Here is a 17,356-nt window from a genome sequence, read left to right as displayed (position 1 = left end):
GCTGCTGGCATAGCCGAGAAACTTGGGGCCTTGTGAACGGTCCTAAAGTTCGATCAACAAATGCAGCTTAATTCAACTGAGTTACACATTTTCTCTTGTGTGAAGTTGACATATTTTAAACCTCGGGACACATAGCTCTCAATCTACCTCGCCTGAATGTGACGGTGTATAATCCTTTACAATTCACACTCCTAAAAAAATGTTATCAGCAAGGCATACATAAACTGCTTACTTGCTTGTGTCTTGCCTTCATTATGTCCTGTGTTTCCTTTCTTCAATTTGCCGTTTGTAAACTGTACCAGATGAACATGATTAGAACCTTTTGGGGGGAGCTTACTCAAGCAATCAATGTGCGTATGTAAATCTTTGATCGTATGAGCATTCATTTTTAGCCTTACGTCTTTTTCTGGAACGCAACAAAGCTGGTGAGCTAAACATGGGTCATTGATAATTCAACGACTGATGATTGTAGTTTGTGTTTCAGACAGTGTCTTTTATTTTCCCTTCCTTGCAGGGCAAATGGCCGATCCGACCCAATTTCATGAAGTCGCAACCGTTGCTGGAACCCTGGATGCGGGCTTGCTGCGTTGAGTGGATGATATTCATCCACGAACTCGTCGGATTATTGCCAGAGACGCTCTTTCTGGCGGTCGTATTCATGGATATCTTCTTACAGGTTGGCACGTCTCCTACTTTTACCTTTGAATATCGTTATTCCAAAGCTGCGCCCAATGCGACACCTCTTTCTATTAATATTCACGGAGTTCGAGCATATCTAACCTACTTAATACTAAGTGACTAGCACACTGCAGGAACATACAGAGTTTTGTACCAACTCTGTCACGGTCATTTGAGCATAACAAAAGAAGTATACTCTCAGGAGCCGTTCGGCCACCCTTCGAGAATTAACAATGCTCATAAGTCTTCTTGTCCCCACCACATCTTTTTAGGTGACATACACTGCCATCTATTGTTGTGCATCGCAACTCGGTCGGGGCTTTCATAGAACATGTTAAGTCATGAATGGACATCATTATCACTGACGCCCATGTGATGATGAACTATTTGTTTCTATTTATTTGTGCCTAAACTTGTTCTTCTTGTTCGGTTCACTATTTTAATTACTCTGCGTTTTTATACCCTGCTGAGTAGGCCCGGGAAAGGCCTGCAGTATTGGTAAATGAATTAATGAGACGCTATAATTAACGCGAACAAACTCAAGTTACCATGTAAGATACTTCATTAACGCTTGTGTCTCGTCTCTTGTACTTTGTGGTCGTGTGTGTTTGCGCCCTTTTAAAGTTTTCAAGTTTTCAAAGTTTACCATGTAAGAGTTGCTCAGTCAACATTGTGCGACTGTACCAGTTGCTCTTACTGACAGCATTCAGTAAGAGCTGCGATTGCAGCGGCCGGGGTATTTTAATCGTTCTTATTGCAGTAGTTTATCCATCTCGAGCTTAACCGCGAAGTAAGTTTGTAGCCAATATGCAAGGTGCCACTTTTACCAGTACTGACAGCGCTCAATGTGAGCTGCATTTGCAGTGGCCGAGGTATTTTAGTCGCCCTCGTGGCGCTATAGTCGGATACAACTCAAGAACGAAGCGGAAAGAACGCCTTCCAGCCAAAGGCGTCAACCCATTTTCGGGACGCCGGGGTTAATCCGATTAAGCCGCGGTTATTGCATATTCATCTTCTGCATCCTGCACGGGGATCGGTCACGCAGGAGGAATCGGCCGACGCCATTGCCTGGAGGGGCCACTTTTGGGGGCATATCTACCGCTTCGTTCTCGAGTTGTAACCGACTATGGTTGAAATACAAAGCGAGCCTTTCATTAAAAAAGAAAGCATAGTACACAACCTTGGCTTCTTCAATATAGACCTCTTGTTAGGTCCCACTTTCCCCGCCTTAGCATTGCCTATGCTCAAAGAATTATTAACGAGCCAAGTAGCAAATCCTTCAGACCCGAAGGTGTGAATGATGTGAAGGAACTGTCACTTGTGCTGCGCAAATGTTTCGCCTTATTTCGACTGCGACGGTAGCATGTACCGTGTGTTGCAAAAGTGTACAATCCACCGCGCCGTTCATTTCAGTGGCGCGGTGGGCTGTAAACTTTTGCATTAGAAGGTACATGCGCCTTCAACCTTCGCTGGAACCTGCGAATGAGGAGGGCTTCCTCGCGACCGTGCTCAGTGTCCGCCTTTCCTACATTTCAGGAGAGTCCACAGATACCCCTTCGCAAGATGGAGGCGCTCCTGGCATCCTCGCTCTTGCTAGCGGCCATGAATGAGAACAAGGGAAATGAATGGCGAAGTGAATTCATTAACACAGTACACGAGAGACGAGGCATCAAGGAGGAGGAAATAATGGAAATGACGCAGGAAATTCTCCATGTGGTCAAGTGGTTTCAGGCATGTCGCCTGCCCGTCCGCAAGCTGCGTGGCAACTGCGAGAACGCTCAGGTTTGTTCATGTTTTGCTTGGGGCTGCGTTCTTGCCGTGATACGGTCATTGGGGGATGATGCTGCCCGCATTGTCTTTGCGAAGACAGTGCCCTTGTGCCCTTGAATAGGCTCTCAATAATGTTTCGGCATGCCTAGGACGTTAAAGGACGCCGCTTCACACATATCCTGACTTATCAGCAGTTAAAATTTGAATTCCCGCGTTTTGACGCCTTTGTCTCTACTCGCGTAAGATTTGCACACTGAAGTGTCGCCGCTCTTCAGTCGGCCTCCCCCACTCGGCCCCTCCTACGGCTGCCGACGCGCGAGGGAGTTCCCCGGGGGGCGGAGCTCCCGGCCGTGGCCATTGTAGCGGCGTGACGTCAGACAGAGTTGACGCGGCGGACCAATGATAGCCCTCCGCTGCTGACGTAACGAGCGCTGCATGTGGATTCGGGCAAAAGCTCGGCACCGCTGGCTTGAAAAATGTATCTTAACCACATGCGGCTGTCCGGTTGGACGGCGCCGCTGCTGTCCCCGACTACTATCGAACCTTCGATTCTGGAATCGAGAGGAATTCGGCCTGCGACCAATGTTCTCGCGACCTGCTCGAGATTTAATCAGAGTAGCTACCCATCCTTAGGGGCGTTCGTGTGCGACGCTCGTTATAGGCCGAATTTGCGGTCCATACGCACTCTCTGAGGCGTTCTGGGTAGAGCAGTCTATAGGCAACACAAAGGATAGATTGATGGCCGCACACTTTTAGCAAACTTTTCTCTATAGACTATGAATAGACAAAAAGAAATATCTATGGAAGGCAATAGAGTCTATAAGAAATAAGGACAAGGTTCTTAGGCACCAGTTTTATTTCCGAGGGAACTGTGCAATATTGTAAGGTATTGTTATGGAAATGCTGGACGTAATGGTCCACTCTTCCGGCATGTAGGAAAATCGCTTTCGTCAAGTGGTTAAGACCGCTACAGAAAACCAATGCAGAACGTTAAAAGTAAAAAAAAAGACAAGCCTGCTGAGGGAGAGATTTAGATATCTATTGATTGTTACAGCGAAATCGGACGCGACATGTGAGAAAAAAACTGTATTCACCAAATATCTCCTGTTGAAAAGTGCGCCCGTCCAGAATTTCTGGGTATGTGTATTACCGGATTTACTCGCATAGTGAGTATTCCTGGCTACCATCTCTCATCTTCCCCTCTGCAGGCTAGCCCAAGAGAGGAACTGACAGCCATGTTCATTCTGGAGGTTTCCGTGATGAACCACGAGATGGCTTCGGTGGAACCATCACTGCTGGCTGGTGCAGCTGTGTACTTGATGCTGCTGCTTAATGGAAGGCCAGAAAGTTGGTATGTAGCTGAGTTCCTTCTTTTTTCTCAGTAGCTCTAAAAGTTTACGGTGTTAAAGCTTTCTAAAGTATCCCTGTGCAGGAGTTGTGTGGTGTACGTTCAGTTTTGTGCATTGTGTGCGTTCAGAAAGATCAGCCAGTCTTCTCTGAACGCCATTTTTGAAATTCGACCCATCGCCTACATTGTAATTCTGCAAGAAAAAAACGCAACAAGGTGTTTGAGTACTTTCATATGGAAACCGCCGCGCGTGATGAGAAATGCGATTTTAATTAAAAGTCAATTTCAAATGTTTGCAGCTGTCCCACACGTAGTAGGTAGCGAATCTGCCTGGTATGCTATATTGTAAGTCAACTGAAAATTCGGTGTTCACAAAAATATTTCAGCCAATAGAAAGATAATTCTGAATTTTTAAGTGAAGCAGTCATTTTATATCACATTTCTGAACTTTCAGGTCATATTGACTAAACAACAAAAGCAAGAATTTCTAGTGTTCCGCACATTTTTCCACTGTCGCATGAGATTTGTATCAATGGGATTCTGGGATACTGTGGCAATTATTCCTGCTCGATTTTGACTGCATTAGTGTGTTCTAATAGAAGGTGCGCGTAATAAACATATGTGACACAGATATGTCATTCCGTAAGTGCATCTTTTGTATGTGTCGAAAACGATTGGTATGCTATCTTCCTCACCAGAGAGTTGTTGTCGTCATCAGGATAGTTCCCAGGTATTCAGTGTTACATAAAATTTAAAGCCCCTTGCCGAGAGAGACGTCCTAGAGCTGCTTGGGAATCGCAGGTCTCACAAGCTCAGTTTGAAATAGTGGATGTGAGCGCCAAGCGCAATGCTTTTCCTTTGCAGTTGGGACCGCGAAATGAAGTTCCACTCCGGTCATTCAGCAGAGAGCCTGTGGCCATTAGTGAGGCAGATGATCAGGATGACCTTGGACGCATGCGAAGATGCGCAATGGGTATGTAGTGTATTTAACTTTTTTGAGCGTACAAATGTAAGGATGCATTGCTTATTGTTACTAAGGGTACAAGTCCGCTTCTCAGTCCCTACTGATTTGTATTATTATGCATAGAAATTTCTTATATGGTCCTTCGTAAGGATTCACTTGCAGGGCCAGTGATGGCGCTACGACACGGCAAGCAAGAAGTAAATTTGCCGGAAGCGTACTTTTGTACTCGGTTAATTGCGACATTGTCATTTATATGCTCATAATTGCTCGTATACACTTCTAAGACAACCCGCCGCGGTGCCTCAGTGGTTATGGTGTTCGGCTGCTGACCCGACAGACGCGGGTTTTGGATGCCGGCCACGGCGGTCAAATTTCTATAGAGACGAAATTATAGAGGCCCGTGTACTGTGCGATGTCAGTGCACGTTAAAACCCCAGGTGGTCGAAATTTCCGGAGCCCTTCATTACGGCGCCCCTGATAACCTGGGTCGCTTTGGGGTGTTAGACCCCAGTAAACCAAACAAAAAATTTCTAAAAGAACTCTGCATTCACTAGACGCGCCTTTATTCACCTGTAAAAGTGAAACCCTTGTCTTTCCTTGCCACCGTTTTAGTTGTGTTAAGACGCGTGTTTTAGTTGTGTAGTGTTTTGTTTCCAACGAAATTGATCGGCTGCTGGTTGATTATTTTGCAAGTAATGCATAAATGCGTGTAATAAATGTTAAAGAAAAAAGCTCTCGTCGCGCAGTGGAATCGTCGCCTTATCGCAGGCCCGGGTTTTATCCCCGTATATACCAATTTTCTTTCCTTATTTTTCTTCACTGACAGTTCGTACGTTTTTCAATTATGGATTGGTTTGTGGATTATGGTTTGGCTTGTTGGATGGCTATGGATTAGATTCTAGATTGGCTATGGAATGGTGAATGGGTGCCACATCCTGTCCACGCTACTCATACGCCATAAAAGGCTTTCACCTTAAAATTCCCGCCTGTATCTGACTGCATGTGTTTGTAAATTGCGCCAGCATGGGACGAATATCTGACGTCGTTCTCTGTTGCAGGCTCCGTGCTACAAGTACAGGAAGCCTAAGTACGAACGTGTAAGCAGCCTCACGCAAGACCAGGCAGCAATCCTTTACAGGATGGCACGGATTCAAGGACAGCGCACCCCGTCCACTATGTCACGCACCTCGCCCGAACCCGCCAGACTGCGTCGACTTTTTCCGTTGGAAGGCCCGCCGAATTGGATGTCCATGTCAACTGAGAGCGGCTGAGAACTTTGTACGGATAATGTCATATTGCATGCACAGTGCTTATAAGAACATGTTGAATGGGGGAGGTTTTTGACAGCGCACGAGGGAACACTGTGGACGGCTAGATTAAATTCGATTCTTATCTAAATTTTTGTGATGTGTAATAATAAAAAAAGTGCATGCTATCAATTTCAGGAGCCCCCGTAGTGGGTCACATGTAAGAGTGAAATAAACATGGTGGATCATTTTCAGTCCTTTGTGTTTGTGAAAAAACATTGAATTGACCATGATGATGATGATGTCGCGGTCACACCCTTTACAACAGGAGAACATCAGTTATCAGAGTCCGACCAAAAAAAAAAAACAAAAGCGGAAAAGCGAGCGCCACCTGTAGTGCAAAAGGGGAAGCTCCACCGGACCTTTTGGTTGGAAAGTTGTTCCCGAGCAGACGTGTGCAAGGCAGCGTTCAGCAGTTCTCGTGCGCTTGTTGTGTTGTTTTAGTGTTGTTTATTTTCCGGAAACGTGCGTTTGCTAACGAAAGAGGATGACAGAGGAGGAGAACCTCCCATCTGCGTTTTTAGAAAGCGAAGATTTTTCGCGTGGTAGCCTCAAATGTGTGGCAAAGCCTCCACTCCACAACCTCCGCTGTTGGCCAGGCTCATCGCGGCTGGTCCTTCAAGGAGGAAGGCTACGTCAGAAACTTCATGAATCTTGAAGCAGCAACGATGAACTAGATTTCGTGAGAGTGGCGTGTGAATACCGGTGTTTATGTGAGAACGGCATGGTTCGTCGTTAGTAACAGCCTTCCTTGTCGTTGGTTTCTCGTCATTGGTACGCTTTCTTGATAGGGCTGCTAACTTGGTACAGCGCATTTTGCTGCTGGACACAGTTAACTGATTAGTACCCGACCCCCCTTATGTAATACCCCCCCCAGGGGCCTTTAACGGTCAAATAAATGATGATGGTGACCCGTTGTACTATCTCAATAATGGCTCGTGCTGATACGGCAGAGCGTTGCTTTTTGCGTGCTGACGGACCGCAGGAGCGTTAGAATGACCGGATATACGCGAGGTTGCGCTCTGCCGTGCTCCCACTGTTCAGATTTGACATTGTTGCATTTATGGTGAGTGGTCATACTAGTATATATTCGGTATATACGCACGTGCGTCGATGGCAAAACTCTTCTAGAACGACCGAGCTGCGTGCACTTGGCAGCAAGCGCGAAATACAGCAGGAACATCCGTTTCGAGACGAGCTGGGCGGGAACCTGAGCTTTTCCTTGGTGAATGAAGTAATTCGTGCAGCCGTAGGCCAAGCAATGAGCTGGCATTTAAGGAGCTCACATCATTCGCCGCACTACAGCGACGGAATGCACGGCCAGCTGATGTTTTCCAACCAAAAATCGCCTTCGCAAAAATCGCGCAGAAACTAAACTTTTCCGCAAATGGCCCATTTCGACACCATATTCAGGAATGAGAAGTACGTGAGACTCCGCACTTCAGTACTGAAACTCAGCAACTGACACAAACATGCAACTCATGGAAGAGGTAAGTTTTGCAAGTGTAGAATAGACGTGATGGAGTGATCGATAATGCAAAGAAATTTTTAGAGAAAAATTTAGAGAAGTACAGCCTCCTCACTGATTCATGGGGCTGGGACACGATTCCTCAGACCCTCGTTGGAAGCATTTTACTTTTTCCCGGCCGTTTTATTGAATTTGCAGGGTTGCGAGAAGCATTGAACTCTTCTATTAAGAATGTTTTTAGGTAAGCGGTGATCTGCTATGACTTGCTCTCTGGCTTGCTCCATTCTGCGGAGCACTGCCCCACAAGGCCATTGTTGGGTTGGGGAGGCTTGTATGTGTACTATGTAAGTTTTTCAAATAAATAATTTTTATTTATTTATTAAGGGCAGCAAGGGCTATTGGATGGGAACTTTTTTTCGAGGATTCATTAAATGTTCCCATTATAATTCCTTAACATCGATGTAATTGTGTGGCGGAGCATTGTGGTCACCAAGCATCCATATACAAATTGTGCACTGCAAAGCGGCAGCCGACAAATAATTGATCCGACTTTTTTTTTCAATAACAAAAAAAAAATGAATGGCGTACGATTAAGCTTCGCCTTTAGGAGTGGAACGGGGCAGCGTGTTGTAGCGCTGCCAGGCGTCAACACAAGCACGTAAACTGCATCAGACCAACTTGCGAAACAAACTCATCCCATTGCTTATGATATTTATCTGCACAACAGTGAAACTGCATGCATGTGCTTGCAAGAGCGTAAAAAAGCCATAATGAGGAATAGAGAAAATGCCAGCAAGTCATTTGAACCAATTTGCTGAAATCAGTAGAGTGAGCCACGCAGCCAGCCGTACCACCCTCCTCTGGCCGAAAGCAGATTCGGCCATTTCGAACCCAGTAGCTCAAGTAAATCTTTTCAAAACAGGTGCTGTTCTGTTCCCATGCACTGGTGAAGGAACAGAATAGCACCTGTTTTGAAATAAACGCAAATAAACGTCCTTGTCAATGAAACATCCGTCAGAGAGGTACTAACCATGACAACACTGGGGTTGTATTTATAAGCAAATGGAAAAAATAATGACACACTCACTAAACTAAAATGCCCGGTAGAAGCGACGGCGCGATTAATCCGCCGCATAGCTATAATCGAAAACAAGTGGTAAGGGAAAGAGATTTATGTCGACTGGTGCAGGCCTGTGCGCTAAGCAGGATACTCTATGCTGTCCCTTATTTGAAATTTACGAAAGCAGAAGAGGACAAGTTGGATAGAATGATACGGCAGGCCTACAAAGCCGCCTTAGGACTCCCACTAAATGCCTCAATCGAGAGGCTAATGAGGGTAGCAATCCACACCACCTACAATGAACTGAAAGCCATTTAATGGCTCAAACGGCGACATTAGCCAATTCCAGAACTCGCAGGAGTATTATAACCACGCTTGGAATTGACTATCAACCTACGAACAAAGACGCTAAAGTAGAGAGAGAGAGAGACTCTTTAATGAAACACAGAGAATTTAGCCGGCGTTTAAAAATCGCTGGCATGCTACTCTGCGTAGGGAGGGGAATTCGGGAGATAAAGACAGAAGGAGAGCAGAGTGGAAGAGGTAAAAAAAAACGAAGATAAAATGCGGCCATGAAATGGGTACTAAGGATGCAATGGCGAGTATTGATGTAACCTATGGAATGATGGAGTGCATAGTCCGTCAAATGGGCTGACGAAGTTCACTGCATGAAGAATGCATGAAGGTAACGTGCAAGTGAATATAAAGCTTATCGAGATGTCCAATGTCTTTTAAATGTGTGAATATAAAGTTCATTGCAAGTCGCTGTTGCCTAAGGCAGGCTAAGAGACCTAAAACTTTGTCCATTGTTAGGGGCACTGAGCAGAGCTTCTGCATGCAATATTCATAGTACGCACGCTCGTTAGCATACGCAGGGCACTCAAGCAAGATATGCTCCACAGTTTCTATCGCGGCACAGTTGTCACAGTGCGGAATGTTCATTTGTCCAAAACGGTACCGTAAGCCGTTTGTATATGCAGCATTCAGACGAAGTCGATGATAAAGTGTTTCCAGATGTCGAGGAATTCTGGGTGAGAGTCTTGATCTAAGATGTGGGTCGAATGAGTGAATAAATTGGTACTGATGTGTCGGCAAACTCCAAAGCCGATACGTTTCTTCGGAAGCAAAACTTTTAGCCATCTGGAACGCATCAGATTTCGTGAAAAAAGTTCTAATGTATCTCCGATGTTGACGGCCCTTACGGGCCGCTTCATCTGCTTTTTCATTAGCCTGAATGCCACAGTGAGCAGGTACCCACTGAAATGTTATGCAGTGACCTGCGGCAATAGCTAAATGATGTAGATACCCGATGTCCAGGAAAACTGGCTGGTGATTCGTTTTCTTCAGCAGGTTGGCCAGGATCTGCCGAGATGCTTTCGAATCGGTGAAGATAACCCAACGGCCGGAGGTTCGGCGCAGGATGTAAGAAACAGCTTCCTTAATGCCGTGAAGCTCAGCTGTCGTAGAGGATGTCCTCCGCTGCAGCCGGTAAGAAAGGGTATGGCCTGTTGAGGGCACATAAAGGCCGCATGAAGAGCTTTCTTTAGTAGTTGAACCATCGGTGAAGATATGGCTGTGCTGCCTATATTCCTCCGTTAGGTTTGGTTTGGTTTATGGGGTTTAACGTCCCAAAGCGACTAAGGCTATGAGAGACGCCGTAGTGAAGGGCTCCGGAAATTTCGACCACCTGGGGTTCTTTAACGTGCACTGACATCGCACAGTACACGGGCCTCTAGAATTTCTCCTCCAAAGAAATTACAGCCGCCGCGGCCGGGATCGAACCCGCGTCTTTTGGGTCAGCAGCCGAGCACCATAACCGCTGAGCCACCGCGGCGGCATTCCTCCGTTAAGTAGGCGAGAGTACTTTGCAGAAGCGCTGCCTGTGGCATGCGGCTCTTTGCATTCACACCTGGAACAAACTTCTTCACCTTTAGAGGAGAGAGTGTCCATGGAGGAAAGGCCAGAGGTAGTAGTTTCTGTGGCTGATTAATAGTAGGGATGGGCAGAAGCTGCACTGCCTGGCCAAAGCTAGAGTTGCTGTGAGTTAGGTGGACACGGTGCAGGAAGTGCTTCTTCCCTTGAAGAACATGGCGGAGATGGGTACGCATAGTTTCCTGGGCGGCAATCAGCTCTAGTGGGAGACATCCTGCCTCCGCTACTTTTCCTGATGCAGAGGAACCCTTTGGGAGGCCAAGCCATACTCGCAGGCAGTTGTTCCGTGCGACAACGAGATACTTATTGCTTGATGTAGATAATCTTTGAAACACTGGTAGACAGTAGCGCAAGGTTCCTTCAACGTAGGCTTCTTCAAGCAGAAGCAATGATCGGCAGTTTCTACCCCACCTTGTTCCCGCCATGAACCTAAACACTTGCGATGCTGCAGTGATCCTCTCGCGAAGTTTTTTGATCTGAGGTGTCCATGACAGATTATAGTCGATTACAACACCCAGGAATCGCTGAGATCGTACATATGGTAGCGATCGTCCGCCTAGGAGCAGCGGATATCAAGTCATCGTTTTTCTTGTAAACGCCATTGCAACACTCTTTTCTGGCGAGAGACGAAGACCTCTGGAAGCCAGCTACATCGAAATGTGCAATAGCGCTCTCTGTAGACGTTGCTGGGTGATATAGCGCGAGCGTGATGCGGTCCAGATGCAGATATCATCAGCATAAATTGTTATACGGACCCCTCGCGGAAGGTTTCTTCTTATGTGTATAAGGGCAATACTGAACAGGAGAGGGCTGAGCACCGCTCCCTGTGGTACGCCCCTCTCCACTGCGTGAAAGAGTGTTGGACCGTTTGGAGTGGTCATAAAAATTTGCCGTTCTTTCAAATAATGCCCAATCCATTTGTATAGCTTTCCTCCAAGGCCAAGACTGGCAAAGGCGGCGAGAATTGCATGGTGAAAGACAGAGTCAAAGGCGGCCTTGATGTCTAGGAAAACGGCTGTCGGGATGTACCCAGCATGAAGGTACTCCTCAATTGATGAGACGAGGGCGATGATATTGTCAGTCGCAGACCTGTTTTGACGGAACCCGTTCATTTCTTGGGGGAACTAAGTCCAAGAACAGACCCCTGTACCGCAGGGGTCTGTTCTTGGACCCCTTCTTTTTCTGATTTACATCAATGATACTGTTTTGGATCTTACCTGCAAAGTTCGGCTCTATGCTGACGATTGTGTCGTTTACACTGTTGTGGAAAATTCCTCTGATGCGTTAAAACTACAGCGAAACTTGGATTCCATCCAGTCCTGGTGCTCAAAATGGCAAATGTCTTTGAATGCCACAAAATGCCAATTTGTCTCTTTCACTCGAAAGCGTTCCCCATTACAAACAAATTACTCACTACATAATGTTCCCTTGCAAAAAGTACTTGAATACAAGTACCTCGGCGTTTATTTTTCATCTAACCTAACATGGACGAGGCAAGTTGAGTACACTACATCCAAAGCCTGCAGATGCTTAATTTCTTAAAAAGAAATTTCAATAAAGCACCGTCTAATGTCAAACAACTCCTGTATTTCACTTACATCCGACCAATTCTTGAATATGCCTGTCCTGTATGGGACCCCCAGTTTGCTTACTTATGTGATATGCTCGAGCGCGTCCAAAATAATGCTGCGAGATTTGTGTCCAATAATTACAGCTTCTCAACTAGTGTCACGTCTCTTAAAAACCACCTTGGCTGGGGATCTTTAGCTAACCGTAGGAAACATTTGAGATTACAAATCATGCATCGCATCTATTTTGGAAAGCTGAGCACTGACAAAGACCGGTATCTGCTTCAACCTCATTTTTTTTCTAGACGAGTTGATCATAAGTGGAAGATCCGAGAGATTAAGTGTCGCACAGATGTTTACAAAACCTCGTTCTTTCCACGGACGATCAATGAGTGGAACAGGCTACCAGCCGGCGTCACTGAGTGCTGCACGAAGGTCAATTCCGCGCTTTTTTATCTGATGTGTGACGTGGCGCGCAGTTGTCTTGCGCGTGTCTTTTTCATTTCATTAGTGTCATTTTATTTCTGGAGCGTGGTTGTCTTCCTTCAGTGCATGTTTTTCCTCATCTATTAGTTGTGTGATTGTATTTCTGTTATTATGTGTACTTTCGGCCAAATGAGCAGAAGTTATTGTGTCCCCCCCCCCCCCCCCTGCAATAATGCCCTTGGGCGCTGCGGGTATCTGTAATAAATAAATAAAAATCTCTGCCTCTCCCGTAAACGAGAGTAGAGTAAGCATGAAATGTTTACGGGCCTGAACCGCACCGTACAGGAAGGGAGGAACGCCACCACCCGTTCAGCGCGATGCCTTGCCATTTGAACGCAAGGTTTTTTGAGGAAAGGAAATGACGCAGTAATTCTCTGCCATATCGGTGGACACCCGAACCGCACCGTAAAGGAAGGGAGGAACGCCACCACCCGTTCGGCGCGATGCCTTGCCCTTTGAACGCAGCGCTTCTCCCCCGGATCACGTATGACAACCAAGTGTAACATGGCATTTATGTGCTTTTTGCACGCGTTATTAGAAATCGGAAATTATAATTCCGTGCATTATCAAACCCACAGCTCCACTGATATCTTGATAAACATTGAGAAGGCACTGGCAGCAGTTATTTTTTGTCTCGTTTGGAGACCAACCGGCGCTTGCATGCCGGTCGCGTAGGAGGGCTTAGAGAGTCTCGTTAAATCTCGTTAAAAAAATTCGGCCACGAGGAGTATCTGTCCTCGCTTCGGCGAGCGCGGCTTCGGCCGCTTTTTTTTGAGCAGCGTCCGCTCCGGCGGACGCAGTTGTTGCTGCGACGCGCGTCTTTTCTTTCCTTTTTCTCTTTCCTCTGATCTTTTAACTCTCCTCTATCTGCACGTGGCAGCGGTGGTGGCTTGGCTAGAGCCAGTAGCAGGCCCGTGCAATTTCCTCTTCATCCTTCTCTCAGTCACAACAACAACAACAACAAATCTCGTTAAGTCTCGTACGGTGCCCGGATGTTCTCGTTTTAGAGCCCGGATGACGGGAATTCAGTGCCCGGATGACTGGAATTCAGTGCCCGGATGAGTGGATTTCAGTGCCCGGATGATGGCTCTCGGTCTCGCCGTGACGTCACCACACTGCCGACAACGGGAGCTAAAAGCATTTCATGCTTAATAATAAATGGCTAGCGGCGACCTTAGCGGCCCACTCGGTGCCCAAGGCTTGAACGCCCATGTCCGAGCTGACCAGAACGGCCTCCCATTTCTCATGAGAAGTAATTTGTACTAGATCCTCCGGTGGTGGTGGTTCTTTGCATCACAATAGTGTGTGATCATATACGGCTGTTTCGGCACAGAACCTGCGCTCGGAGTTGAAGACATCCGGGTATATTTTTGCCAACAGATAGGGACTAAGAAAGGACTTCGTTTGGAGTCTCCTCCGGGCGGTCTCTTTTGCCTCATACAACGTTTTGTCAAGTGCTGGAAATTTGTGCCTTTGCAATTTGTAATGGCTTGTGATATTTTGGAAAGATGCCAGCCCCTCCTTCATGGATACGGTCGACGCATCGACTCGGATGACGAAAGCTCGAGCCATGTTGTGGGCCGCCTCGTTTCACGCATTCCCCAACCCCGGCAACCATTATTTCAATTTATTTCTAAGGCTGCCTGGTCAATTTTAGATTCTATTGCGCCACAGTCGAGATTCTGCCCATGTGATCAACGCCAATGAACACAACGAACGCCGAAGGCCTATGGCTTGAGCGCCGCGTTTCTGGCACAACGTTGTCAATGCCAACGCAAGCAGCGCACATCTGTCACTACCGCCACGTAGCTTAAAGCACGATTAAGGCGTGCACTGTTCCAAGACGGTAGTTATGCGCCTTCCCTCTGGTTCAGGTGTCCACCGAGATGTGTGAGACAGACAGTGCGCTATTTCTTTTCCTCAACAATCAATTTACCGATTTTGCCCTCTGCTTTCCAAGCTCCCGCTCCATTGATTTCGCAGCTGCTGGTTACAGCGACGGCGACGCCGCGAAGCGCAGAAACGGGCGCCAAAGAGCTGCGCTCTAAAAGAAACGGCACGCAGGCATTTGAGTAGCGTGAAGCGAATCTATTTGCTAGTGACGAAACGCAGCCACTGCGTGGACGAAAAAGCAAGCACTGTTTATGTACGCGAGAGACGCGATAAACTACGGCAAAGTTTTGCGCATTGTCGTCAAGGCGCGGCGGAAAACAATAATATACTTCAAAGACAAAACAAGTTTCCAAGCGTCGCATATGACGCCCTCCGGTGAATATTCTGCCGCTCGTGCTCGGCATAGCGGTAGTTCACATGCAAGGGCCCAGTCATTTCCGCAGTGGGAACATAGAACAGGTCGTGGTCTTCCGCTTGCGACGTTGTGGCGTCGCGACGCCGCTGCAACTGTCGGCCCCCGTTACCTCGTTCAGCAGCGCCTTCTCGGAAAGGGTCATCAGCAGCAGCGAGAAGACCATCATATGGACGGCTGCCACCCCCACTGGGAGCGCGGAGAGGTCGCTGGGAAGGACGCGCTCGACGACCTTGAACGCCTCCGACGCCATGGCGCCCAGCCTGCCGAATGTGTACGCCCCGGAGAAAGCCACGCTCCGGACCCGGGTGGGGAACAGCGCCACAGTGTGGACGCAGAGCAGGACGTAGGCGATGTTTAACAGCATCTCCCGCCACATGAGGCCCAACTGAGCCGAAAATTTGAGGCCCAATAAGTGCAAGGCCGCCTGGAAGAGCAGTAGCAGGGAGACCGCCAGCAGAAAGACTACCAGGGGCTCCCGTCGGCCATGATGCCTGATGATGAAGTAGGCTATGGTCATGGCCGGCACGTTACCAGCGATGATCACCCACTTGACGGCCGAGAAGTACGGCAGGTCAAGGTTCCGGTAGTAGTAGTTGACGAACAATGTGAACCAACAGCTGAAGATGACGAAGCAGTGGGCCAAGACGGTCCGCGACATGTAGCGCAGCCACGGTTGGTAAACTGCCGGATGCCGTTCTTCCTGCTGGTCGCGGTTAGCAGTTCCTGCTCTACCGGCGCGGGCAGCCAGCATCTCCTTGACCAGCTCTAGGCGTTCGATGACGACCTCGGGCTCTTCGTTGTTGATGCGGGCGGCCCAGGGGGCAACTCGCCGGGCTTCGTGGAAGCGCTTGTTGACGATGAGCCAGTGGGGCGACTCCTCGGTGAAGTACACCGTCAGGATGAGCGACAGCGCCGGGGCCACCAGCCCCGCGTGGCAGATGCTCCAGTCGAGCGCCAGGTACGCGATGAAGCCCACGTACACCGGCGCGAGCACAGTGGGCCAGCAGACGGCGAGCGCGCAGAAGGCCTCCCGTGGTCCCGGTGGCGTTGATTCGAACAGGAGCACGAAGGCCACGACCTCGAGCGCGCTCACGGCCGCCGAAGACACGAAGCGCAGCGCTACAAACACGGCCGCCGTGGGCGCCAGTGGCGCGGCCACTCCGGGGAACAGGAGAGCGCCCAGTGAGGCCCACATGATGGGCCTGCGACCCCAGCGGTTGGACGCGAGCCCGGCGCATGGCACCGACAGTGCGCCTGCGCACATGAAGGCCCCGCTGAGGAGTTGCTGGTACCAGGTACGGTCACAGACCAAGTTCCAGTGGACCACCACTGTGCGGCCTGTCATGTGCGTGTCGTAGTCCCAGGCGTCGCAAGCGACCACGACCCGAGCGTCCCCCTCGGCATCCGGGCCACTTTCTCTCACTGTCGCTGCGAGCGGCGTCTCGTAGCGGTGGCAGCTGTTGAACCTTGCTGCGGAGCCTGGCGACCGTGGCACGGACAGGTTCTTCCAGGCCTACGCGCTCGTGTTGGAGTACTCGGCGCTGGGGCGGCACCAGTGGTCCACGGGCTCCAGATCGGTGGTGACGGCGAAGCTGCACGTGTAGGCGACGAACGTGGTGATCTCCGCGCAGAGCAGCACTAGCTTCTGTGGAGGCGTCCGAAACCGAACACGACCATGGTCTGGAAGAACGTCTCCATCTCACTGTCCGAAATAGGCTCGGTCACCGGATGGAACAGGCTCGGCAGCAATGCTGACACCATGCTGCGGGAGCGCTTTCGTTTCGCCATGATTCTCTCGATGGTTCGCTGCCTGTCTCGAAAGCAATAGCCCTCCTTGCTGTGCACCTCTGATCGTAGAACATCCTTTCTTCGTCTTCTCTAGATGGCAGCCCGCGCGTGGGCGTGCAGGTGATGATGATGATGATGCACATACCCACGGCCGGGGATTGGGCAGGGTGCATAGCCGGATGCCCGTGTCCAAGACACGGGCGGTTCATCGTTCTCTTTTTTATCTGATGAGAATGTGCACTGACAGCTTTGAAACCGTGGGCTCCCCTGTCTCCTTGTCTATAAGCTTTTCATAGCTACCTACAGTCGAATACAACTCAGAACACAGCCACAAATGCTCCTTAAAATACGCGGTAAACGTTTAAAATCGCTTGATATAAATTTGAAGCGCACAACGAGACATGTCTGACCAACACGCCCAAAAAACCACTTTGCTTAAAACGGCGCTTAGAGATTTTCAGGACGTTATCTCCTGTGATGCCACATTGGCATCATGAGAACCGGTGGAGTGGCAACTCAGCTTCAAAAATAATTCCCCTCCATTTTTCTGGTTTAACTAATGAGACTTAGGAGCGCTAATTCGCTTGTTCTTGTTCAGATTTGTTTCCATTTATGGACTTTTATATGCTTGAAAATCCAAGTTGCACCCAAAAGTTCTTAATGCCGTTCCTCCGTTTTC

The 17,356-nt window shown here is 48.5% G+C and overlaps 1 pseudogene; it reads right to left on the bottom strand.

Annotated features, from left to right (window-relative positions):
• Positions 1-14,905: 14,905 nt before the first annotated feature.
• On the bottom strand, positions 14,906-16,677 carry LOC149335598 (organic cation/carnitine transporter 2-like; annotated as a pseudogene).
• Positions 16,678-17,356: the final 679 nt, after the last annotated feature.

This window comes from Amblyomma mixtum, chromosome 7 (assembly GCF_055824585.1).
Source record: "Amblyomma mixtum isolate Tamu chromosome 7, ASM5582458v1, whole genome shotgun sequence".
Classification (NCBI taxonomy): domain Eukaryota; kingdom Metazoa; phylum Arthropoda; class Arachnida; order Ixodida; family Ixodidae; genus Amblyomma; species Amblyomma mixtum.
This window is presented reverse-complemented; position numbering and strand designations above follow the sequence as displayed.